At 43.5% G+C, this 26,947-nt stretch overlaps 1 protein-coding gene across 1 annotated transcript in view; it reads right to left on the bottom strand.

The window, feature by feature from the left end:
* The window catches only part of LOC134213554 (lachesin), a 608,862-nt gene extending 590,962 nt beyond the window's left edge, over positions 1 to 17,900 (bottom strand). The window contains exon 1 of the mRNA XM_062692704.1: positions 16,641 to 17,900. The gene's annotated coding sequence lies outside the window, so the exon portion shown is untranslated. The remainder of the gene's footprint in view (positions 1 to 16,640) is intronic.
* Positions 17,901 to 26,947: the final 9,047 nt, after the last annotated feature.

Raw genomic sequence — 26,947 nt, 5'->3', positions numbered from 1 at the left:
GATATGTCCGGCAGACCGGCGATGCTGGAGATGTTCAATGAGAGGTTTCCTCGGTTTTGCACCCCAGCTTGACCAGAACAAGTTGTACACACGCCAGAGAGCTATTATGTCACATAATATGCTGACTCCAGAAGACGTAGAGTACATCAAGCGGGAAGTGCAGAGGGAATTAGGAGAGGAGGAGGAGGCAAGATCGAGCGATACGTCGAGAAGGAGTTCTGTTGGGTTGGATGCATCAATCGCAAGTAACCGTCGCGATTCGATTGCACCCGCCGCTCCAGGACCAACAGTGGAATTGCAACGACAGCAATTGAAGGACGAACTAGCTAATCATATGGGCACAGCAGTTACACAGTTCCGTGGGACAGACCCCATGTCCCGACACCGGATACCCAAGTTGCAGTACTCCTATCGGTTGACGAGTACAGTAAGCATCCTTAACCAGGATATTTTGCCACAGTACTTGGAAACCGTGGAGAACCTTGAGGAGCTGCAATTTATCGTGTATTCGGCTGCAGTGGCTGTTGTAAGAACGTTGGGATTGCGAACGCGCCCACAAGGTGAGAGTGATGGACGCGCACGCCCCAAAGCACGAAAACCCGCGTGGATGCGACGTCTGGAGACCCGCATCGCCACACTGCGGTCAAAGGTTGGTCGATTAACACAGTACAAGCAGGGGAATCGATCAACCAGGCTAGTTCGGAATGTTGCTGAAATTGTGAAACCCACAGAACTCCGTGATCTCACCGAGGCGAACATAACTGAGATCCTCGACACCCATGTACAGCGGTTGAGTGCTCTTGCTAAACGACTGCGACGTTATGGAGAATGTTCGAAGAGGAAGGAGCAAAATCGAATGTTCAACATCAACGAAAGGGAGTTCTACAACCACATCCGAAACGACAAAGCCGACTTTGGCGAGGGCCTTCCGGAGATTGGAGAAGTCACGCAGTTTTGGTCCAATCAATGGGAGAACCCCGTCATACACAACGGCGATGGGGTGTGGATGGCAGAAGAAGAGCAATATTGTGGTGGAATTGGAGACATGACCGCTATCAACGTGACCGCCCAAGACATACGTGAGGCTACTCGGTATACCAGGAATTGGGCTGCACCAGGACCCGATTTTGTGCATAATTTCTGGTATAAAAAACTCACAACGGTCCACGGGCGGATGGCGGAATGCTTCAGCACGGTACTAGATAACCCCGTGCAGCTACCGGAATTCATCACTAGGGGTGTCACTTACCTTCTGCCGAAGGATCGGAACACTTTGAACCCAGCCAAGTACAGACCAATAACGTGCCTTTCGAGTCTGTACAAAGTGCTGTCATCGGTAATAGCGAGGAGGGTGCAGAACCATTGCGACGTCAACAACCTGATGACCGAGGAACAAAAGGTTGTCGACGTAACACACGAGGCTGCAAGGATCAGGTCATCATTGATGCAGTCGTTGTTGGGCAGGCCACCCACAAGCAAAGAAACCTGAGCATGGCGTATATCGACTATAAAAAGGCATACGACTCAGTACCTCACTCGTACCTTCTTAAGGTACTGCAGTTGTATAAGATAGACGGTAACGTCATCAGGCTAATGCAGCACGCTATGGGGATGTGGAGCACATCCCTACACATTACCGACGGAGAAAAGGTGTTACGGTCCAGGACTCTCAGCATCAGGAGGGGCATATTCCAAGGCGATACCTTTAGCCCTCTATGGTTTTGCCTTGCCATGAACCCTCTTAGCAGAGCACTCAACCAACACAACTATGGCTATCATTTGAAGGGTGGGGAAAAGAGTACAAACATCACCCACACCTTCTTCATGGACGATTTGAAGCTGTTCGCGGAATCTGTGGAGAAGCTGCACGAATCACTGCAGCTCAACTTGTAACGGTTTTCAGTAACGACATCCGGATGGAGTTTGGTATCGATAAATGTCGATCCATGCATCTACACCGGGGTCACCTGGTGGATGCCGACAGTTTCCGCGTCAACGAACAGGAGGAGATTCGAAACATGGTTGAAGGCGAAACGTACAAGTTCCTAGGTTTCCTGCAACTGAAAGGAATTCGCCATACGACGATCAAGAAAGAGCTGCAGGAAAAGTTCTTGCATCGTGTCAATGGTATTTTGAAGAGCCTCTTGTCGGCCGGCAACAAGGTGAAGGCGATAAACACGTTTGCTGTGCCCTTGTTGACATACAGTTTCGGGGTGGTGAAGTGGACCAAGACTGACTTGGAGGCGTTAGAACGAGCAGTACGAGTGGCGTTCACTAAGCATCGCATGCGCCATCCAAAATCGTCCATTGAGAGAGTCACCCTGCCACGTACAGTAGGAGGAAGAGGCGTCACCGATATACAAACACTATGTGTTTCCCAGATCCAGCAGTTGCGAAGATACTTCGTGGAAAGCCAGAACCGCCACGAAATCTATCGCGCTGTGTGTGAAGCTGACCACGGATTCAGTGCCCTGCATCTGGCGCAGGAGGACAATCAGCTGAATTGCGACATCAAATCTGTCGACGAGATGATCGCATCGTGGAAGCAGAAGGAGTTACATGGGACGCACCCCATCAACTGGAGCTGGAATATATCGACAAAGCGGCGTCGAATACGTGGCTGGTGCGGGTGAACTCTTCTCGGAAACAGAAGGATTCATGGTAGCCATCCAGGACCGGGTAATTGCGACGAAGAACTATCGGCACTATATATTGCACGAAAACGTGGAGGACCGCTGCAGGAAGTGCAATTCAGTAGGAGAGACGATCGAACATATCGTGTCCGGGTGTTCAGCCTTAGCTGATTCAGCCTATCTCGGTCGTCATAACGAAGTAGCCAAGATTGTGCACCAACAGCTTGCTTTAAAGCACAACTTGGTTAACCAGTTTGTCGCCTACTACAAATATGTGCCTGTCCCGGTTCTGGAAAATAGTTTCGTGAAGCTGTACTGGGATCGCGAGATCATAACGGATGTCCTCATTCGTGCCAATCGGCCCGATATTGTGGTCTACGACAAAAGGATGAAGCGGGTAACCCTCATCGACATTGCTGTACCGCTAGACCATAATGTCCAAACAACATTCTCCAACAAGATAACGAAGTACCACGACTTGGCGGAGGAGTTGAAGCAGATGTGGCACCTGGAGGACGTTGTTATCTCAGCAATCGGAATCGTCCCGAAATCTCTTCTGAGATCCTTAGGAGAGCTGGAACTATCTCATAACCTCCATAGCATCCAAAAGACAGTGGTTCTTGGAACTTGCAGCATCGTAAGAAGATTCCTGAACCACCATAACTAATACATCCGGTGCAAACGTTTATTATAGGATTTTAAGTCAACCGGCGAATGAGATCCACAGAGCCTAATCCCCTTTGGCATTCAGATTGCCCGGGGTAGGTGAAAATTCCCAGCACGCTTGCTGAGGAAGTGCCAAAACTCTATAATAATAATAATAATAAGTAGGTGGGAGCTCAGGTGAAATACCCTGGGCGTCCATGAAAAACCACCATTTCGAGTAGGTGGGAGCTGAAGGCCCAATTCCTAAGCACCAATGAAAAACCACCCTCGGGCGAGCACTGGCGCTTGAACCTAGCTATTTAGCACTGTAAAGAATTAAATAACTTTACAGAACCCGTAGCTTCCGGGAATGAAAGCACACCCAAATATGGAGTTACGCTCAAGAACAATACCACCCATGCGATTGCCCGAGGAGGGAGCCCTACTGGAGCTGGTCCTGGAACGGGGACAGAGCGAGCGGCCAGCGGCTAGAGGAAGGAGAGGTGCAACAGCGACCCTCTAGTCATCGGGCTCAGCCCGTGCCGACAAGGCAAAACAGAAACGGCAGCAGAAGAAATCACCAAGGCAATGCTGCACCTGCTGATGTTGCTGTGGTTGATCGACGTCAATCACTCACGTTAGCGGGCCGCCGACGGCAACGGATCATGTGGACAAGGGAGATGAATCAGTACGTGATCCGTTGCTACTACGTTTGCACCAGGATGGAGACGGATATGTCCGGCAGACCGGCGATGCTGGAGATGTTCAATGAGAGGTTCCCTCGGTTTGCACCCCTGCTTGACCAGAACAAATTGTACACACGCCAGAGAGCTATTATGTCACATAATATGCTGACTCCAGAAGACGTAGAGTACATCAAGCGGGAAGTGCAGAGGGAATTAGGAGAGGAGGAGGAGGCAAGATCGAGCGATACGTCGAGAAGGAGTTCTGTTGGATTGGATGCATCAATCGCAAGTAACCGTCGCGATTCGATTGCACCCGCCGCTCCAGGACCAACAGTGGAATTGCAACGACAGCAATTGAAGGACGAACTAGCTAATCATATGGGCACAGCAGTTACACAGTTCCGTGGGACAGACCCCATGTCCCGACACCGGATACCCAAGTTGCAGTACTCCTATCGGTTGACGAGTACAGTAAGCATCCTTAACCAGGATATTTTGCCACAGTACTTGGAAACCGTGGAGAACCTTGAGGAGCTGCAATTTATCGTGTATTCGGCTGCAGTGGCTGTTGTAAGAACGTTGGGATTGCGAACGCGCCCACAAGGTGAGAGTGATGGACGCGCACGCCCCAAAGCACGAAAACCCGCGTGGATGCGACGTCTGGAGACCCGCATCGCCACACTGCGGTCAAAGGTTGGTCGATTAACACAGTACAAGCAGGGGAATCGATCAACCAGGCTAGTTCGGAATGTTGCTGAAATTGTGAAACCCACAGAACTCCGTGATCTCACCGAGGCGAACATAACTGAGATCCTCGACACCCATGTACAGCGGTTGAGTGCTCTTGCTAAACGACTGCGACGTTATGGAGAATGTTCGAAGAGGAAGGAGCAAAATCGAATGTTCAACATCAACGAAAGGGAGTTCTACAACCACATCCGAAACGACAAAGCCGACTTTGGCGAGGGCCTTCCGGAGATTGGAGAAGTCACGCAGTTTTGGTCCAATCAATGGGAGAACCCCGTCATACACAACGGCGATGGGGTGTGGATGGCAGAAGAAGAGCAATATTGTGGTGGAATTGGAGACATGACCGCTATCAACGTGACCGCCCAAGACATACGTGAGGCTACTCGGTATACCAGGAATTGGGCTGCACCAGGACCCGATTTTGTGCATAATTTCTGGTATAAAAAACTCACAACGGTCCACGGGCGGATGGCGGAATGCTTCAACACGGTACTAGATAACCCCGAGCAGCTACCGGAATTCATCACTAGGGGTGTCACTTACCTTCTGCCGAAGGATCGGAACACTTTGAACCCAGCCAAGTACAGACCAATAACGTGCCTTTCGAGTCTGTACAAAGTGCTGTCATCGGTAATAGCGAGGAGGGTGCAGAACCATTGCGACGTCAACAACCTGATGACCGAGGAACAAAAAGGTTGTCGACGTAACACACGAGGCTGCAAGGATCAGGTCATCATTGATGCAGTCGTTGTTGGGCAGGCCACCCACAAGCAAAGAAACCTGAGCATGGCGTATATCGACTATAAAAAGGCATACGACTCAGTACCTCACTCGTACCTTCTTAAGGTACTGCAGTTGTATAAGATAGACGGTAACGTCATCAGGCTAATGCAGCACGCTATGGGGATGTGGAGCACATCCCTACACATTACCGACGGAGGTACGGTCCAGGACTCTCAGCATCAGGAGGGGCATATTCCAAGGCGATACCTTTAGTCCTCTATGGTTTTGCCTTGCCATGAACCCTCTTAGCAGAGCACTCAACCAACACAACTATGGCTATCATTTGAAGAGTGGGGAAAGGAGTACAAACATTACCCACACCTTCTTTATGGACGACTTGAAGCTGTTTGCGGAATCTGTGGAGAAGCTGCACCAATTTCTGCGGCTTGTAACGGTATTCAGCAACGACATCCGGATGGAGTTTGGTATCGATAAATGTCGATCCATACATCTACACCGGGGTCACCTGGTGGATGCCGACAGTTTCCGCGTCAACGAACAGGAGGAGATTCGAAACATGGTTGAAGGCGAAACATACAAGTTCCTAGGTTTCCTGCAACTGAAAGGAATTCGCCATACGACGATCAAGAAAGAGCTGCAGGAAAAGTTCTTGCATCGTGTCAACGGTATTTTGAAGAGCCTCTTGTCGGCCGGCAACAAGGTGAAGGCGATAAACACGTTTGCTGTGCCCTTGTTGACATACAGTTTCGGGGTGGTGAAGTGGACCAGGACGCACCCCCATCAACTGGAGCTGGAATATATCGACAAAGCGGCGTCGAATACGTGGCTGGTGCGGGGTGAACTCTTCTCGGAAACAGAAGGATTCATGGTAGCCATCCAGGACCGGGTAATTGCGACGAAGAACTATCGGCACTATATATTGCACGAAAACGTGGAGGACCGCTGCAGGAAGTGCAATTCAGTAGGAGAGACGATCGAACATATCGTGTCCGGGTGTTCAGCCTTAGCTGATTCAGCCTATCTCGGTCGTCATAACGAAGTAGCCAAGATTGTGCACCAACAGCTTGCTTTAAAGCACAACCTGGTTAACCAGTTTGTCGCCTACTACAAATATGTGCCTGTCCCGGTTCTGGAAAATAGTTTCGTGAAGCTATACTGGGATCGCGAGATCATAACGGATGTCCTCATTCGTGCCAATGGGCCTGATATTGTGGTCTACGACAAAAGGATGAAGCGGGTAACCCTCATCAACATTGCTGTACCGCTAGACCATAATGTCCAAACAACATTCTCCAACAAGATAACGAAGTACCACGACTTGGCGGAGGAGTTGAAGCAGATGTGGCACCTGGAGGACGTGCGTATAATTCCGGTTGTTATCTCAGCAACCGGAATCGTCCCGAACTGGAGAGGAGAGGAGAACTGGAACTATCTCATAACCTCCATAGCATCCAAAAGACAGTGGTTCTTGGAACTTGCAGCATCGTAAGAAGATTCCTGAACCACCATAGCTAATACATTCGGTGCAAACGTTTATTATAGGATTTTAAGTCAACCGGCGAATGAGATCCACAGAGCCTAATCCCCTTTGGCATTCAGATAGCTCGGGGTAGGTGAAAATTCTCAGCACGCTTGCTGAGGAAGTGCCAAAACTCTATAATAATAATAATTAATGGTTTTATTATTTCCTTAATTCAACGGTAGTATTACAATTTTTACTTTTATAGTTCAGAGATTTGGATTACCTTTCAGCTGAGTGAAATTCTATTTCATTACAAGTGACGTAAAGTAGCATTGAGCAGAATTTCACTAGGTACAATTAGCTTTTTTAGGGAAAAGGGTGCAAAAAAAACCCTAGATCTCAGATTGTCTTAAGGCTAATATCACAGGGGTTAAGGGATGAGTGCTTCGATGAGCGGATTTGCTGACGACTCACAGGAAGTTATGAAGGATCTCGTAGCCCGTTCGATGCTTGTGTCGATAGTATTGACACCGGCCAACTTGTGCAGATCGTCAATCGGATACCAAGGGTTCATGAAGTCGCTTGCGGTGAGATATTGCGCAGCTGCCCCAGATTGCCGATACATAGGTCATTATAGGTTGGATGATACTCTTGACGATCAGTAACTTGTTTTTGATGTGTAGCTTTGACCGACGATTTAGCAGAGAGTAAAGCCGATAATGATGCTCTTAGATGTCTTTTGGTCTAAAGGCCAGTATCGACTTAGAGTGACATTTTCGGCCAAATGGCCCATTCTGTCAAAAATTCATTTCGGCTAAATGGAATTTTCGGCCAACGATCGTTTCGGCCGGACGACCTGTTAGGGCAAATGGCTTTTTCGGCCAAATTACCAGTTCGGCCGTGTGTCGCTTTCGGTCAATGGAATTCCCAAGAATTTCTTATCGAAAATAGAAAGAATTTTCTTAAGAAATCCAAAAGAATCTTTAAACATTCCGAGCATTATTCCGCTGTTTTAAAGTTGGCTATGCCAAATTAGCCATCTAGTGATGAACTTATCTCTGCGAAAAAATCACTCTAATAAATGATAATAAAATCTAGGCATCCCAAATAATCTTCTTCCTTCTTCCTTCTTCATTCTTCTTTCTTCCTTCTTCCTTCTTCATTCTTCTTTCTTCCTTCTTCCTTCTTATTTCTTCCTTCTGCCTTCTTCCTTCTTCTTTCTTCCTTCTTTCTCTTCCTTCTTCTTCCTTCATCTTCTTCTTCCTTCTTCTTTTTCTTCTTCTTCTTCCTTCTTCCTTCTCTTTCTTTCTTCTTCCTTTTTCTGTCTTCCTTCTTTTTGCCTTTCTCGTACAACTAAGTTGTACCGAAAGGCTATCATTTCACTCCAAATTCGTACTTTTGATAGAAGTCCCGGAGACCCATAGTGTTATATACCATTCAACTCAGCTCGATGAGCTGAACAAATGTCTGTCTGTCCGTGTGTGCGTGTGTGTGTGTATGTGTGTGTGTGTGTGTGCACAAAATGCCATAAAAAACATTAGCCAAATTTTCACATAGAAGCTCTTAACCGATTTTCTTGCAACAAGTTGCATCCGGCAGAGACCAAAACGCTGTTGATCACTATTGAATTTCATAATAATTGCGAATTGTAAAAAATAGATAATATTAAAATAGTGATGAGACAAAATCACATAGAACAATAATGTGTTCTGAAAAATGCCTTGCATCTATGAATATTTTCTATCCGTTTCCTTGCTCCGTGTTTATCCGTGGCTTGCCCCCATTACGAGTTTCATCGTACTATAAAGATGCTCGTGTTGCGCGCATTTAGGCGTAAGCATGCTCTTCGTTCAGTTTCATAGTACTATGAAATTGTCCGAAAGTCAAAATTCGAACATAGGAATTCAAGAAACTTTTGGCAGCGCCATCTGTTGTCTACTAGTGTAAATTTTCTATCATAACATTAGACGGTGTAACTGTTTTGCCTTTCTTGTACATCATCGAGGTGTAAGCGTAAAGGATACATTTATTACTTTTTTGCGCGAGAAAGGCGCCATCACCGCTAGGTGGATTAATCTGGGTTTTTTTTATTTCATTTTGCAAATCTCGCCAAATGATTTTCAACGCGGGATCACGAGTTCTTTGATATTGCCTTCGCCTCACATTTTTAAGACGGATCAGTAGCTGAAGATCATCGTCAATAATAATGGAGTTGAATTTAATTTCACATTTAGGAATTGCAATGCCTCTGGCTTCGACAATTAAATTTGTCAAAGATACGAGCGCATTGTCAATATCACTTTTGGTATCGAGAGGAATATCAACATCAAAATTCCTATCGATATATGTTCTATATAAATCCCAATCAGCTCTATGATAATTAAAAGTAGAGCTAATTGGATTATAAATGGCTTCTTCTGAGATTTCAAACGTCACAGGAAGGTGATCAGAGTCAAAGTCAGCATGAGTTACCAATTGGCCACACAGCTGACTTGAATCCGTTAAAACTAAATCAATTGTAGAAGGATTTCGACTGGAAGAAAAACGAGTAGGGCCATTGGGATATTGAATAGTATAATATCCCGCAGAACAATCTTCAAATAAAATTTCGCCGTTGGAATTGCTTTGAGCATTATTCCATGAACGGTGTTTGGCATTGAAGTCACCAATTACGAAGAAGTTTGATTTGTTGCGAGTCAGAATTTGAAGATGAGCTTTCAACAAATTCTTTTGCTGCCCATTGCATTGAAAAGGAAAATTGTACAACATTTGTTTCAACAGAAACTCCCAAGGTTTCAAAAACTTTGGTTTCAAACGAAGAAAATAATTTATGTTTGACGTAATTAATTACGATGGCGACCCCACCACAGGCGCTGTCAAGACGATCATTTCTGTAGATAAAATAGTTTGGATCTCTTTTAATGGAGAGTCCTGGTTTTAAATACGTTTCAGTTATAATGGCAATATGCACATTATGAACTGAAAGGAAGTTGAATAATTCATCTTCCTTACCCTTTAGAGAGCGGGCATTCCAATTTAGAACTTTTACACAATTATTTGGATCCATTAAAACGGAGTCCGATAACAATTTTTTGTGTGTACTTTATACCAACCTGAACAGCTTCAGGAATGGTATTTGCTTTGAACATTGCATCAATCATGTGATGCAATTGTTCAGTTAAAAAATCAAAATCGGAAGCAGTCATGCTACCTGTATCGGCAACATGACCGTTATTTTCCGTTGGGACATGGGTATAAACCTCATTTTGAGAAGAGAAATTTTGTCTACCAGCAGCGATGTTTGCATACGTAGGTATATTGGAAAAATTGGAATTTACTTGACTTTAGTGCTTGCTACCCGTTGACGAGCGGCAAAATTTGTTTGTGAATTGTGGTGGGTATGAATTGCTCGACCGGTAACTGGTTTCGAAACAATTAATTGCATATTATTCGGCAACTCGGCCGTACGAAAACTATTTTTTTGTTAAATATCTTGGCTGTGCATATGCACAGCATATGTTTCGAAATGGACAAATTGATATGAAATTTGCGAAAAAATCCACGTGTCTTGGAGGGACTCAGAACCCTCAACCTCCTACTCTCTAGATAGGCGTGATAACCCCTACACAACAAGACCACTTAAAGGTCACGTTTGCGGAAAAGCCATCAGAATCCGAGTACCAACCTCCACCGCGGTTAGCTCTCTTTTGCAAATTGAATATCTTTCGGATGCTTGATTTGTCCAATCTCCACATGTGCTTTACTATTGTATACCCACAGCCAAGCGAGTGCACATTGTTTATTAAACGAGAGGATCGCACTCCATGCCCCCCAGTAACTGTCTGGGCGGGACGGTATAGAATGCGAATTCAATCGCACTCTGCTGTGCCAAAGGCTTGCTTGGCTAAAGCATTTGATGAGTTTGATTGCCTTAACGTAAGCGGTCGCGTGTACTCAGACGACTAATGACGGTGAAAGACCGACACTTGATTACAATTCTCTGTCTTTCTTCTTCCTTTTTATGTCTTCCTTATTTTTTTCCTTTTCCCTTTTCTTTCTTCTTCCTTGATTCTTCCTTTATTCTTCTTCCACTTACCTTGCTACTCGCTATCTCATTTACCACTTCTCACTTCTTGCTTCCCACTACAAACCCTTTTTACATCTTACTACTGTGTGTGAAGTGCACTTAATAAGGAAACGTTTTTCAACTATTCGGCCAAATGACCCTAAACCTTCTAAGCTTTGCGCAATTTATGGACATTCATTTCGAAGAATGAAGGCTATATATTAAGCATATGCGGTATTTCGAAAAATTTCGTTTTAGGCGGTTCGAAACGAAATTCCGCGGAATTTCGCGGAATTTGAGCATGGCGAAATCTGATTTCTTGATTTCGTTTCGTTTCGTTAAATTCCAAAAAATTCGCTAGAAAAAACTAGCTTCTAACGAAATTTTACGGAATTTCGCGGAATTTCGAAACAAATTTAAAATTATTATATTTAAACCATACTTTATTTTATCAAAAATTTCGGCTGCGCCGCTGAACAAACTAAAAAAACTGTTTTCAAAACTTTATGTTATGCAATTTTTTTTACTTACGCCTACTACATAACCCCATTCTGAGTTGACAAATACATATATAGTTTTCTTCAATAAATCGTCTTCAGTGTTTTGTTACAAATATTTGACAGAAAACAAAAAGTATCTTCTTCTTTGATGGCTTCTTCTTCTTCGTCTTCTTCTTATTATTGGCATTACATCCCCACACTGGGACAGAGCCGCCTCGCAGCTTAGTGTTCATTAAGCACTTCCACAGTTATTAACTGGTTTCTAAGCCAGATTACCATTTTTGCATTCGTGAGGCTAACACGATGATACTTTTATGCCCAGAGAAGTTGAGACAATTTCCAATCCGAAAATTTCCTAGACCGGCACCGGGAATCGAACCCAGCCACCCTCAGCATGGTCTTGCTTTGTAGCCGCGCGTCTTACCGCACGGCTAAGAAGGCCCCTTTGATGGCTCTACATTCTAAATGGGACCTGAACTGATTTTCAACTTAGTATTCTATTAGCATTTCCTCAGATATTAATTGAAAGCTTTTCTATGCCCGCCATTGCATGAGTATGTATCTTGTATGGCAAGTACAATGGATACACTATTCCCAAGGTGTTGAGAATGTTTCCAACTCGGAAGCATCTTAGACCGAACCGAGAATCGAACACGCCATCTCCGGATTGACAATCCTACACCTTTGCTCGCAAGGCTACTGGAGATCCCAAAAAGTATCTTTAACTCAATTTTTGGGATATGGGCCTGATATTTGAGACGTCAGGCTTAGAGTGTAAATGTAATAAGATACGAAGTCTTTTTCTAGCGCCTTTTTCCTTTTAAAGGCCGATTTGTCCACCTCCGTTTAGGCCTCAAACCAGGTTTAAGTTAAGAAGGCTTACAAAACAAAAAGCAACATTGGAGGTTCCCGCACTATTCTACGGATTTATGGCAGTGTTTTATGGAACAATCAGGTTTTTGTTTATGAATCTTTTTTTCATTTTTTCATGGATCATTCTTTATTGTTCATATGCAAAAGTATGTTTTGCCTTCACCTCATACTGTCCATAGCAGCTGTTTCTTGCACTGAACTGAAAGCGTACTTTAAGGCGAAACCCGCTAGAATCCAACTTCAAATCTACCCACGCTTTCGGGGGCACACATCTCAAAATACATGATGCTTGAAACACGGAAGACAATTTTTCATCTTCGCTGCGTTTTAGAATGCATAAAGATTTGTTGGTCAGCTATTTACATAATAAGAGCACAGACGAAATAAAAGTTTGGTCAGCTGGCGCTTCGGCTTTGGTTCTAAGTTTTACAGTTTGGCTTTAAACACAATTTATTAATTTTCTAATATAACATTTTATCCTTAAGGTCACTCCTGACAGAATCCAAGTTTCAAAGTGATCGCGTTTTCGGGGGCACACCACTCGATACGGAGGCGGCGGACAACTGTCATTTTTGTTGATTCAGCTTTGCTGCGTCGTAGCATGCGTGAAAAAATAAAAATGACAGTTGTGCGTTGCTTCCGTATCGAGTGCACTATGGGGAATTCCCATACAAATGGACGGCTAAAAATATTTTTTCAATGAAAACTGTTTCTATGCAACATATATTATGTGAAGGAATATTTAAGAACCCTTTTTAACCCTTTAAGGGCCATCGTTAACCTTTCAAAAATGTCACCCATGAAAAAAAAACTTTTTTTTCTAATTTTTAAACTTTTTTTTCTAATTTTTTTTGTTTGTTTCCAATACAGCATGCATAAAATAGCAAACCATCATATTTCTAGCGTTAATGTTGTTCAATTTCTAATCATTACGAGGTATAGAGAATAAAAACCTCAATTTTTAAGAAAACTTTGGTAGCAGCGTTCTCGTAAAAGCGCAAATATGCGTAAGCAAATCACTCACTTAAACGTGGTACTGAAGTTATATTTCAAACCCCCATCAACAGATGAGGGGACATTTGGGGACATTAGGTTTGCGGGACCATTTATAACAAAGAATTATGAAAATTAAAGTTCTCTTCTACAACTTTTTTATATTAACCTTTGCTTGCAAAACAAATCCAACTATCGAAAAGCTAAGGTTTTAAGCTTTGAAATGGTATATAAAATCTTATATTTGGAGAAAAATTGACCTCATAACATACAAATAAAAGTAAAGAATGATTTTATATTTTCATCAGCTTTTTTCACTTTACCAGCCCATATCTTTTGACTGAAGCACTTTGAAATTTGAATTCTGTCAGGAGTGACCTTAAGGAGGCATTGAGGCATCAAATGATATGATATTTCTTCATGCAAAAATCATTACGAACAATTAAATTTAAGATTAGTATGGATCTTTTACATGGGCAGTTCATAACGCACATTTTCGAATACTATACAGGGCAACACCTGCTGGGTCAACTAGTAAGGTATAGAAAAAATGTCATAAAGCGCTGTAGTATGCCAACAAAATTACAACTATCGTATTCATCTTCCAAGGGTCTCATAGATAATCAGAATTTATCCGCAGTACAAATATCACGTGCTAGTTGTTGGAAACAGTTGGATTTTTTGTTATTATTTGTGGAAAAAATCAAAATAAACTGAGTTTGAGTTGTGTATTATTTGTAACGAGTTGAAAATTAGTAGGAATGCAACTAAAAATCACTCGTTACGAATTTTCACGAGATTCAGCACGAGATTGGAGCAGGAATAGATGTAAACCATCGTAAAATCATGCACATTTGTGCGACCTCATGCAGCATGGAAAGAGAAATTCTGCAAAATAATTTTGCTTATAGGAGTGATTTCAAAATATCCCTCTACTCGCTTGAGAGCAGAAAAGCGGCTCTATTTGCAGCACCCAATATGAAGGTAGATTGAGTATTGTTTTTTGACAAAAATTCGAATTACTTAGCACGATATGCTGCTCAACTCCTCTATAAAAGGTAAAATGTTGTATACAGAGGCTTCTCGGGCCAGGAAAGACTCATAAGATGGTTAAAAACTTTCCCTATTGGGAAAAGGGGGTTTCCATACAAATGAAACACAAATATTTACATAAGTCAGGAACTAATCAAGCAAATGGAACCAAATGTGGCATATGAGAGTTTTTGATGACAAGAAATGTTTCTATGATAGGTTGAGACTCCTGCCCGCTCTAGAAGGAGGGAGGGTCCCATAGAAATTGAACAACAATTTCTGAAGAACTCGAGAACGAATAAAGCAAATGGAACCAAATCCGGCATGTGGAGCTTTTTAAAGATAAGAAATGGTTATATAATGGTTCGATTCTCCTTCCCACTCTAGAAGTTTTGACGATTGCTCTGTCTTTCTAATCATAGAGCAGACATTCAAACCTATATTGTGAAAACAAAATAAAAGTTTGTGCTAACTTTTCCATTGTGGGCAAGACAAAGCTCGTCGGGTCTGCTAGTGATACATAAACGGAAACACGGCGATTTATCACAGCCTGCTTCTTCTGTTCCTATAACACTATTGGTCACAAAACCGTTATTTAACTTCGAAAAAATGAAATCATATAATAAATAACCAATTCAATAAAAATTCCGCGGAAAAAAAATTTAAATTTCGTTTCGTTCCGTAAAATTTCGAATTAAATGGACCTTGGTTTCGTATCGTTTCGAAGTCTCGAAAGTAAATCTATATTTCGTTTCGTTCCGTTTCGAATCAACATAGACATTTTATATTTCGTTTCGTTTCGTTTCGTTAGATAAAAGTGTGTTATCGCATACCCTTACTATATATACAAAGCAAACGACCATGCGCTTCCATATCAGCTGTTTTCATATTGCGTTAGTTTTTGACTGCTGACTGCGGACACTATCGACCTTTACGCACCACTCGGATCCCAGGAAGACTTCCGAGCTTGTCCAATACTACCAAATAGGTACAACATTTCTTCTCATAAAGATAAATCACTAACATAATCATGAAATTTGATTTGTCGCAAATAGGCTAATTAGAAACTGGACAGTTTCCGAGGAGAGGCAAATTAATGTATCCAAAAGTGTAATGTTTTTGACACAACTGTCAGATGAGTTAACCGGTATTTAGGTACACTGGAGTTGGTTTTTGCGCGAATCACAAAATCACTATTTCTTTAAAAAAACTTCTTAAAAAATCGATTTTCTGCGTTTTTTTGTGTTTTTGTCGTATTTTTTTTTAGAATCCGGATAAATCCCAAAAACTGCATAAAAACCGAGTGAATTCAAAAATCCGCGCAAAAAAACTTCCAGATACATTTATAGGTTGGCCCTGGGCTTTCAATTTTCGGTTTCATATTGGTCATTGTATATTTTTATTCCTGTTCGGGTGTGCCACTGTGACCAGTTATTAGATCTATTGTAACGTTACCCGTATCCTTAGAGTATAAGTGCATGTCAAACTACTCCATTACTATCGAGAAGCAATGCTGTATCGATTTCAATACAGTTCCTTTTTCATAATCTTTATTAAAGAGACTTTCAGCCCGAGGCTGGCTCGTCTCTTTTCAATACAGTACTTGTCTTGTTTTCTAAAAAGCATCATGACAAGGTCCCGTTAATTAGATACTTCACAGAGCGAATCTAATTGAAGGCGGGTCCCGTATCAAAAAGAAATCAATCTTTTCTTGAGAAAACAGAATAGTAATACTGTTGTTTGGTCAAGCATCGGAGCCCTTGCCATATTCTTGTCTTGCTTGTATAATATCACCGGTAAAGTACATTGATACTCTCAAATATTTGATTTTCTTTTTATAAGTAAACATGCCATCAGAAATTAAAAAAAAAACGATTGGCTACTATACAAATTTGATAAATATTCGAAAGGTCTAAGTGATCGTTAGTGGATTTTACTATCTTTGCGTTATTAAAACTAAAACTAAAAATGCCCATGCCATATACTTTCGAATACTACCAAGCGGAATAATCCTATTTAGTCAACACTAAACGCTGTTTCTTCTTTCAATTTGAAAAAGTATAAAACATGGCCATTTAAAAACAGATACATCCACTTTAATCTTCAACATTGGCATATTCGACTCCGAACTACGTATCTTCTGCATCCGCCGGAGTAATGTCAATCAAATATAGAAATGAAGCATGAGAAGCGACATCAGTCCCCCTCCCGTCAAATGCTCAATCATCCATAACGTCATCAATTTCGTATACCAACCAGTGCTCGCTCACAGCCTCCGGCCCAGTGACCTCCTTTTGCGCTCCGTCTCGATTCACTATGTACGTATTTTAGACTCAGTTGCACCACTTGCGCTGTTGCACCTCCTAAAAATGGAACCACTTTTCACTGTTGTCGAAATTTCCGTCCACTTTGGCGCATCTATCGACGAATTTGAGTTAGGTGAAGGTGCAGCAAACTGCTTCAAAATTAACAGCTGAGATTTTCTGTTGATGTTTCGGTAATCTGACTTTCCGAACTTCAATCGATACAAAACTTTCTCGTTTTCACTGCCAACCACTCACACACGGCAGACTCTACCAGATATATGGCTATGGGTACGTTTTGCGGAACTAAGCATCTTTCTGTTGCACTACAGACGCACAGTTCCAGCTCCCTCGCACTCCCCACCACAGAACTAGAGCTGCAATAACTCTTCGCCTGAACTGCACTGAATCATGTTCACTGAACTCATAAATCACGGCCAATTTCCTGTTGCACCTCGCTCGCTCTATCCTACCCGGATAGGATTTTAGTTTTGCCGCAGAATTACACAGCATTAGCAACGGCGAAGGCAGCTTTCGGATTTTCGGAAAATCTCGTACTCGTGTTCCGCATCACACCGATTGGCAAATCACCGAATAACCGACGATTGACGATAATGCGTGAGATATGTTTTCGCGCTCTAGTTCTCCGCATCATCCCGTTACACGGTTATTATCATCATTACGGTTACTGGAACAGCCACCCTTAATCATTATTAGAGCTCTCGTGCCTCCCACTTGAACGGTATAATCATATCATCCACGCTCCAGTGGGCCCACCACCGTTGGGAACTCTACTTCGCTGGATTCGCCCACTTCTCTTCTACAGCTTTAATCAGATTATGTTTTCATTATCGAATTAATTATTCACCCGATTCCCCAGACAATGGAAACCAGACGTAACTCCTCGCAGTATCAGTGACAGCAGCTGCAAACTTCTTCAAAGTCCCTCCGGTGGAATGACAACGATCTGTCTGTTATCGCTCTGCACTTCCTCGGCAGTATTTCAGGCGAACTTTAACGACCGAACCACCGGTAAATTAATAATTGACGAATTCCACAGTTGCAGCACTTATCCACCACAAATCACATCACTGAACCAGAACGGAACTTCAGTCAACCGCTGGCCCGAACGTCCATCCAGCTAGCTGCAGTCACTGCAAACAGATCTGGGTTAGGGAAATATCTCCGAGCAGACGAACCGTCCCAAAAGGAAACAAACGCACCATCGACCACCGCGCGCGCGAATGGGCAAACGTCCCGTTTGAAGGCGCCAGAAGAACTAACCTGGCCACTGACGACGACATCGGCCCGAACGCCAGGATAGGTTAAGGATGCCAGTCAGCCAGCCAGCTAGCGCCGGCGGTCGTCGCCGTTCGGCCCCATCGGCAGCATCACATTGCACCAGCAGGCACGCAAACAGCACTCAAAAACCAGCTTCCGAAAGGATGTCAGCATTGTGGGCACGGACCGAGCCGGAGTCTGAAGCTCGGAGATGTTTTTCGATGTCGCGGTTCGGTTGTGGGTGGTGGGTCGCTCACGTGGGGTGTGGTTGGTGCGCATGTCCAACGCGGTACCGAAATCCCACTGCCGAAGCTGGCTGAGGGGAACGCAGCAATGAGAGATGGGGAACTCAGCCTGGAGCTTTGAAAGGGTTGCTTTTGGATGCACTGTTTTGGTAAATGATAAATCAGTTGAATTGAAAACTGTTTATAGGAATAAAGAATGCTGCGAATGTTGCTGGCGTGAAACAGTAGAATGAAATTTAGAAATCCGTACCTAAAGTAGTCATAACATTTTTTGTCATTTCTGGAATAAACGATAATGGATAGTTGAGTGAATAAGCGTGAGATTGAAAATCGGAACATGATATGTTTTTATGATTTCCGTCAGATCTATGCGAATAACATTGTTTACGAGCAGATGACGGGAGTCTCATTTCAAGGACTATAAAAATATATGCATTATGCATTGTCGCGTGTTGTCCTCAGTCTCATACACTTAGGATCGTGGCTCTTTGTTTTTTTTGATCGTATGCATCTGTTGAGATGATTTCAATCATAATGATCACCAGACTTGCGATCATAACTTACCATCATATTTATGAACCATTCGACGACTTTAGTGATACGAACAGTGTACATATTGGAATTGATTGAATATTTATGAATAGCTACCAAAACTTAAGAATGACAAATTCTTTCGCAAATTCCTATCGCCTAAAATATGTTTATGTGGATCTACCGAGTTTTGGAGTTTATTTCTATTTTCCGGAATTCATTTGGCCTTTTTAGGACTGTTCGATCTGCTAGTAACGCGGATTTTTTTTTTAATTTTCCATTTTGCGGATTCCGCAATGTTTTTCCGTAGCTGTCAAAGTTCTAACGCTAGCTTGAGCTTGAGCTTGATTGACTGCCCGTAGTTGCTACTCCATTATGACCAGATCAGCAGTTCTTGCACAGAGAACCAACAGATGTTTGCTTGGGACTAGCACTCATATTCAATGTACAAACACTGTCATTTGTTATGTCATACTGGAGCCTGCCACGTCAGAATACAAGTCAATGTAGGGAAGGGGGAGGAAATGATTATGCTATCACTCGCCCACTGCAAGCCGAATATACCTCTGCATTTGCTACGAGTTCAAACGCAATTTATTGGAATTTTTGGGTAACGTGCTGCCATTGTGATAGACAGGAGAAAGCTGAGACTACACGAACCTCGGTCACCGTGCTCAGACGGTGATGCCTCCCCAGGCAGAAGCCATGAACAGAATAACAAAACATGATATGGTTTTGATTGATATAAGAGATAACAGAACAGGCAACAATATCAAAAATTTGCGCCGAAATATCATTTGAACATCAAGATATGCTATGGATAAGATCAAACTAATCTTACATGATATTGATCACTTCTTACAAATAGCATAACTTGATCTCCTTATGATATTTTAGTGTAAAATTTAGATCTTGTCGTCAGATCTTTTATCTCTTATAACAATCATGTCAATATCTCATTTTGCTATCTTATCAACATTTGATATTAATGAGCTATTTTCGTCTACTCGGGTCATTACTCAAAACATCCAAATCATCATAAGATTATCCGGAGATTTCCCCGTTGTGCTGTATGGCGTCGAATGTTGACAGTATTTTTCAAATTCAGACGTCTCTTCGGCTATGGATTTTTGAACTATTTCTTCTTCTTCGTACCTGCTGTGGTAATTAATTACCACTAGTAGGTAATCACCGGACGTTAATGTCCCAAGGAGGTCTATGGGCATTATCGATCCATGGAGCTTCAGGCAACCTTAGTCTCTTCATAGGGTCAGGCCTGTCTGGTTGACTTACTAAGCGACACCCTTCACAACTGTCCACAACGCGAGAAATAGATTCGTCCATGCCAGGCCACCAGTACGAAAGACGCTATCGTTGTTGCATTTTGGTTCGACTAAACAACAGACGAGACACAAACATCAGACATGGAGAAGCTGAAATGGGTCCACTAACGCCCATTATGCCTGACGTACATTATGCCTAACGTCTTTATGCCTAACGTACTTATGCCTAACGAAGTATACCCAGCTGAAATTGTGGGTTGGAGCAGCTCTGACTATTGAAAAAAGCTATACTATTAGATCGAATAAAATCGAAATTCACCTCAAAATCCATTCAACTCCAACCTGATTTAGTTAGCCAGATGTCGTTGCCGATCAATTTGCTGTCTTTCTGCATTGGTTTGTCGAATGGTTTATTATGTTTCGGAAGGCCATTGAGGATTATTTTACAGTCCCAAAGCGGCACATGGTTAGGGGATTTAGAGTGGGGGAAAATAGTGACTTGGGTCTTCGCCGCGCTGATACAGATCTTCCAGCTGGTGAGGTACTCTGTCAGAACATCCAGACCAGTTGGAGTTTTACCACTAGCAATCTGACCACTATACTACTTATTGTAGAAAATACAGGTGTCATCTGCGAACAGAGACAGAATGCCGGCTTCTGGAGGCCCTGGCATGTCGTTAAACAGAAGGGTCCCGAGTATACTGCTCTGTGAGCCGTCTGCGACGATGTCGTATGCATTTGAAGTCGCTCCGCTGAGACCCGGAATGTACTTGCCGACAGGTAATTGTTGATGTTTCCCAGGTAGCCGGGAAGATTACATAGTTGTAGTTAGTACACCAGGCCATCATGCCTAACATTGTCGAACACCTTCTCGACATCGAGTAAGGCCATGGTGAACATTCAGACTTGTTCCTTGTGTGGCAACTCGGATCGGTTGATGCACAGTGGATCGACCGCGTTGGAATCCAAGCTTTACCTCGAGTAAGACGTTGAGGTTTTCGGCAGACTCGTGTAGCCGGATGTAGATTGCCTTTTCAAATAGCTTGGAAACAACTGCTGCTACATATGGCCGCTTCCGTGAAATCCGTGAAACCGGTTCTACCAATTGCCGCATGCACGCTATTGTTCTTGTAGACAGCGTTCTTGCACCAAGTGGTATCCCATGGCCATATTTATTTTTAATTTATTTTAATTTATGGATCCTGTACACCTCCGGTGGTGCAAAGGGCCGACTTGAAAGATCTCCATCCTGAGCGTTACCCGGCTATCGCTTTAACCTGTTGCCAGGTTAGATTGCGGTCGACTTCTTTTATTTCTTTATTGAGGCTTCGCCGCCAAGAGCCTCTGCTGCGATGTCCCGCTGGGTTCCAGTCTAATGCTTGTTTACAGATTTCGTTTCCGCCCCTACGTAGAGTGTGGCCGACCCAGCCCCACTTCCGATCCCGAATTTCTGTTGCTATCGGCCTCTGGTGACAACGACGATGGAGCTCGTTGTTTGAGATCCAGTTGTGAGGCCACCACGCCCGAATTATATACCGCAGGCATCTGTTAATGAACACCTGCAGCCGTTGAGTGTTCTCCACTGATACACACCATGTTTCGCTGGCGTATAACAGCACAGATCCCACGTTAAAGTTGAAAATTCGTATTTTGGTACGTTCACTTATCTGCCTGTTTTTCCAGATATTTCCTAAACTCGCAAAGGCAGCCCTTGCTTTCTTGATCCGTGCGCCTATGTCGATCTTGGTACCGCCGTCTGAAGCCATTTGGCTACAAAGATATTGGGAGCTTTCAACATTCTCCACTGGTTGTCCGGCTACTGTGAAACTGGAAGGAGTCACCGTGCTTACATCCAAAGATTTGGCTTTGTTGGCGTTGATGGCTAAACCTGCCGAGGAGGAGCGCTCGGCGAGGTCGTTGAGCTTACTCTGCATATCAGAGCGCCGTTGCGCGAGGAGTACAACGTCATCAGCCAATTCGAAGTCGTTTAGGTGCTCCATAATTATAGGCTTCCATAACAGCCCATGGTTTGGTTCACGGTCATCTACTAGAATCTCATCGATTACGATTAGAAACAGTAACGGTGATAGAATACATCCTTGCCTCACACCAGCTACGACCCGAATAGGGTCAGACAAGACCCAATTGTGCAGCACTCTACACGAAAAGGCCTCGTACTGTACCTCGATAAGTACGATGATTTTCTCAGGAACCCCCTTGCGTCTCAGGGCGCCCCACATATTCTCGTGATTGAGACGGTCGAAAGCTTTTTCGTAGTCAATGAATACCAAGTAAAGGGACTCTTCGAATTCGTTGACCTGCTCCAGAATAATGCGGAGCCTGACAATATGGTCCACATAGGATCTTCCGGCACGGAATCCGGCTTGCTGCCGCCGGAGAGTCGCATCGATCTTCTCCTGAATCCGGGCTAGGATAATTTTGCACAGAATTTTGAGAACGGTACACAGCAACATAATGCCTCGCCAGTTATCGCATACAGTCAAGTCACCCTTTTTGGGCACCTTTACTAAGATACCTTGAATCCAGTCGACCGGGAAAGTTGCGGTGTCACAGATATTACGAAATAAACGATGCAGTAGTTGAGCGGATGTCATGGGGTCAGCTCTGAGCATCTCGGCTGATATGCGGTCGACCCCTGGGGCTTTGTTCGATTTCATGCTTTGGATGGCTGTTTGAATTTCTAGTAGTGATGGAGCTTCGGTATTGACGCGTGTTATACGTCGGATCCCAGGCAGATCATGCCGAGGTGGTGATGGCCTGGCTGGCACTTGAAAATCGAACCAGCGTTTCAGCTGGTCGGTCAATAACTGATCATTCGCGTCTTTCACAGGCATCGTTGCATTCATCTTCGCCCAGCTTAAGCGTCGTGAGATATCGTAGAGGAGGCGAATGTCCCCGCTTGCTGCGGCTCTCTCTTTTTCGTCGGCCAGAGAGTCTGCCCACGTTCGCTTGTCCCGTCGACATGAGCGTTTTACTTCCTTCTCAAGAGCCGCGTATCGTTGACGGGCAAAGACTTTGGCTCCTCTGGTTTTTGATCGTTCTATCGCGGCTTTGGCTTCTCTTCGCTCCTCTATCTTCCTCCAGGTCTCATCGGTGATCCATTGTTTTCTCTGGGAGCGTAGTTCGCCCAGATTGTTCTCGCTGGTGGCGATGAAAAGATTCTTGATGGCGGTCCATTGGTCTTCCACGCTACCACCTTCCGGAATATCTGCAGCACGCGTCTCTAGTTCTTCAACGAAGTACCGTTTCACCGTGGCATCTTCCAGTCAGCGTGTGTTGAATCGTTGTCCAACTCTTTCCTCCTGCCAACGAATCCGCGCAATGAGCAGGCGTATTTCGCCGATGAGGAGGTGATGATCAGACGCGATATCGGCACTACGTTTATTCCGTACATCAAGAAGGCTCCGTTTCCATTTTCGGCTAATGCAGATGTGGTCGATTTGATGTTCTGTAAAGCCGTCACGGGAGACCCACGTGACCTTGTGAACCGGTCGATGAGGGAAGAGCGATCCTCCGATCACCATGAAGTCGCCCAAACAGATCTTGATATCACCCTTCGGAATTCTATCTACGACGGCATTGAGTTGACTGTAGAAGTTCTTGCAGATCGGTAGCATCGGATTATAGTAAAGTTTCGGACCCGTGTTCTAAATCTGGCAACGATTATCCTTTCACTTATAGGTTCCCACTTCATAAGCGCAGAGTGTGCCTGAGCGCTTAGTAGGAAGCTAACTCCGCGATGCCGGGGAGCGTGTTAACCTCGAAAACCAGAGTATAGCAGAACTTGTCCCGACGGCGTTCTGTGTTCCTTAAAAGTTGACCAACGGACTTCACTCAGTCCCAGGATCTCAAGCTTCCAGTGTGGATCAAATCTATTTCTGCGTTCTTTTTCCTTTGATGAAAAAAAAAATGAGAATCCGCGAGTTTGTTGATAATTAATAATTTGATAATTATGAATTTGCATTTTGCGTCCTGTTGCTTCTGTCGTTCACGTTTTAGTTGTTTTCGGGACTTAATGTCAGCACTATCTGCCGCATCGTCAGCGGAAAAATCTTCTTCTTCCAATTTCTTCCGGATGAAATGCACTAGACCCAATTCTTCCAGATAGGCTTCCATCCTGTAGCTTCAGCTCGCTGTGCCCTCTCCTCGTCCATTCCGCTTCCGATCGTCCGAATTCTATTCCGAAACCGATACTAACTTCGAACCGAAAAACTTTGCGAACTTTTCACCTCGCGCGGGATTTTTTTTATAAACTACGCCAAACAAAGTACATTGCTATGGGTACGGCGCGCCTGGGCCAATAACCTAATGAGTTAGACAGATGTGCTTATAGCAACGGTTTATTAGCAACAGAATAATCATTACGAAACAGGATCGCTTATATAGCTAAACATCAATTAACAAAGCCTACTATACATTTATTTCTAGTGTTTGTACCTTGTAACAAGGAACTCAAAATCGTGATCTAGTGCACCAAGAAATACAAAAGAGCTCGAAAATAAAATTGTAATCTAGCAGGCGCCAAATAGATTCAGTCGACGGAAGCTCACAGCTTTGCTTCGTGATCGTCAGTTTCCTGTTGATAGCAAATACATTATTAACTAAATTTGGAAATGTTTGAAGTTGAATAACCTATTCTCTTTTGCTACCTAACTTGGGATAGTTTGATAGAAACGACACGAATTTCCAGACATACTAATACGGTTGGTCAAGACGACGATAGTTCATTTTGGAATGGGTAATACGCAGGGCAAGAATTGACACGAGTAGTACAACTTTCATGAAGTCCGTTCAGCTTCTTGGTTTGGCCGACTCCAATGAAATTATGAGACGTAACTTTAAGAAGATGCAGCAAGTTTACATCATACTGAAAAGGAAGGCTAAGCAGATCGGACTACTCTTCAATACGACGAAGACGTAGTACATGACATGACAGGAAGAGGCTCAAGAGCTTGAGCTTGAGCTTGAGCTTGATTGACTGCTCGTAGTTGCTACTTCATTATGACCAGATCAGCTGTTCTTGCACAGGGAACCAACAGATGTTCATTCGTTAGGTCATACTGGCGCCTGCCACGTCAGAATGCAAGTTAATGTAGGGAAGGGGGAGGAAATGATGATGCAATCACTCGCCCACTGCAAGCTGAATATACCTCTGCACTTGCCACGAGTTCATGCGGAATTTGTTGGAATTTTGGGTTAGGTTCGAGAGGTAGAGGTCCGTCTTGGTTAACGAGCTGCCAAATGTGATAGTTAGGAGAAGGAAACTGATGGAATTTCTAATTGGATGTAGGAAACGAGCTCTATAATAGTTCATTTCCAATTCTAGCAGATTACTGTTAGAATACTCAAGTTGAAGGTATAGGAATAGTAATGGAAACGGTATGGAAGTCCATTTCCAGTTCTAGCGATTGCTAGAACATGAGAAATATAGTGAAAGATACAAAGTAGGAGAATGGAACGGACCTGGGATTGAACCCACGACCTCCTGCGTATGAGGCAGAAGCAGTAGCCATATGACTACCAAGCCCGACACATGACAGCAAGAGGCTCAAGAGAAGATAAAGGAATCCACCCATCACGAGTTTGTATCGGTGGTAACAAAATCCAGGTGGGTATAGATTTTTGTGTTTTGGACACACCGATGACCACCAAAAACGATACCATCAGATAAATTCGAAGACGCATCGAGGCTGGAAATCGTACTAACTTTGGACTCCACAAGACGCTCCATCGAACACAAAATTCTTATTACACCGGTTGTCCTATTCGGATACGAGACATGGGCGATGTTCTCGGAGGACCAACGCACACTTGTTTTCGAAAGGAACAATCGATTTCAGTGCATAACGAATTTAAAAATGAGAATTTAGCTACACGATATGGTTGCAAATCATAATATAAAAAAATATATATATTATTAAATAAATTATAAATATATTGTTTGTGGAAATATTGAGCTTGAGTAGCAAAAATAATAAAGCGATGTTGTAAGAATGATGGAAAGGTGAATTATAGTTGTACTCACATTGCTTAGAATTCGATAAAGATAAAGATTGTTAGAAAGAACTCAGATGGCAACAGTTTTGTAATAATAATTATTACTATTGTCTTTATTTAAGAAGCTTTCAGCCCTGGCTGACCTCTGATTGTGATAATTATTGAGGTGAAGTAAATCGATTACTTGGTTATTGTGCTTGTTAATCAATTAATCGATCGATAATCGTACATCTAAAAAACTTGGTTTAAAATTCTCTGAAATCGAACCTGCCTCTTCCATATAGATAAAATCGTTGGTTGATCAACTGAGTCATCTTAGACCCCAAACATGCGTTCCTTTCCCGCCATGTAACATCTCTGACCGGTGCGTATCACGTTTCAGTAGTCCAGGAATCAATGTCCCATAAATCGCACTTTGTGACGGTAATTAACAACATATTTTTGCCATCTCACATTCCAACGGTTTGATGTAAAAGCCAGCAGAATGATCTGCAAGCCGAAACCGAAATTGGTACATGTTCGGCTTCGCCACAGCCACTTGTAGTCACGTATTCTTTCCAAAGTGTGTTTTTATGGTGCGTAAAGCATCACATCGTTTCGGTTGGCAGTCGGTTCACTTGGTGACGCACTTTGGCCCCACTCAACTTCACAATGAAGTTAGAACCGGCAGCCCGGCGATGTTCAAATGGTGGTGAGCGTAAACACGAGACCACAGCCATTATTCTCCTATTAAAAATGTAACTAGCTGAATGACTATCTAATATCTTCTTTATGGTCCTTTTTCCTGCTATCCGGCCGACGACGTGTCAGGCCCGGAACGATTGGCCACCGACGACGAGGAGGAGCGCACGGAACGCTGCATGTGCTGTGATAGGCATTAATATTTTAGACGCGAACCAGCC

The sequence above is a fragment of the Armigeres subalbatus genome, chromosome 2 (assembly GCF_024139115.2).
Source record: "Armigeres subalbatus isolate Guangzhou_Male chromosome 2, GZ_Asu_2, whole genome shotgun sequence".
Classification (NCBI taxonomy): Eukaryota; Metazoa; Arthropoda; class Insecta; order Diptera; family Culicidae; genus Armigeres; species Armigeres subalbatus.
Note: the sequence above shows the minus strand (reverse complement) of the source record. Positions and strands in the feature narration are given on the sequence as shown.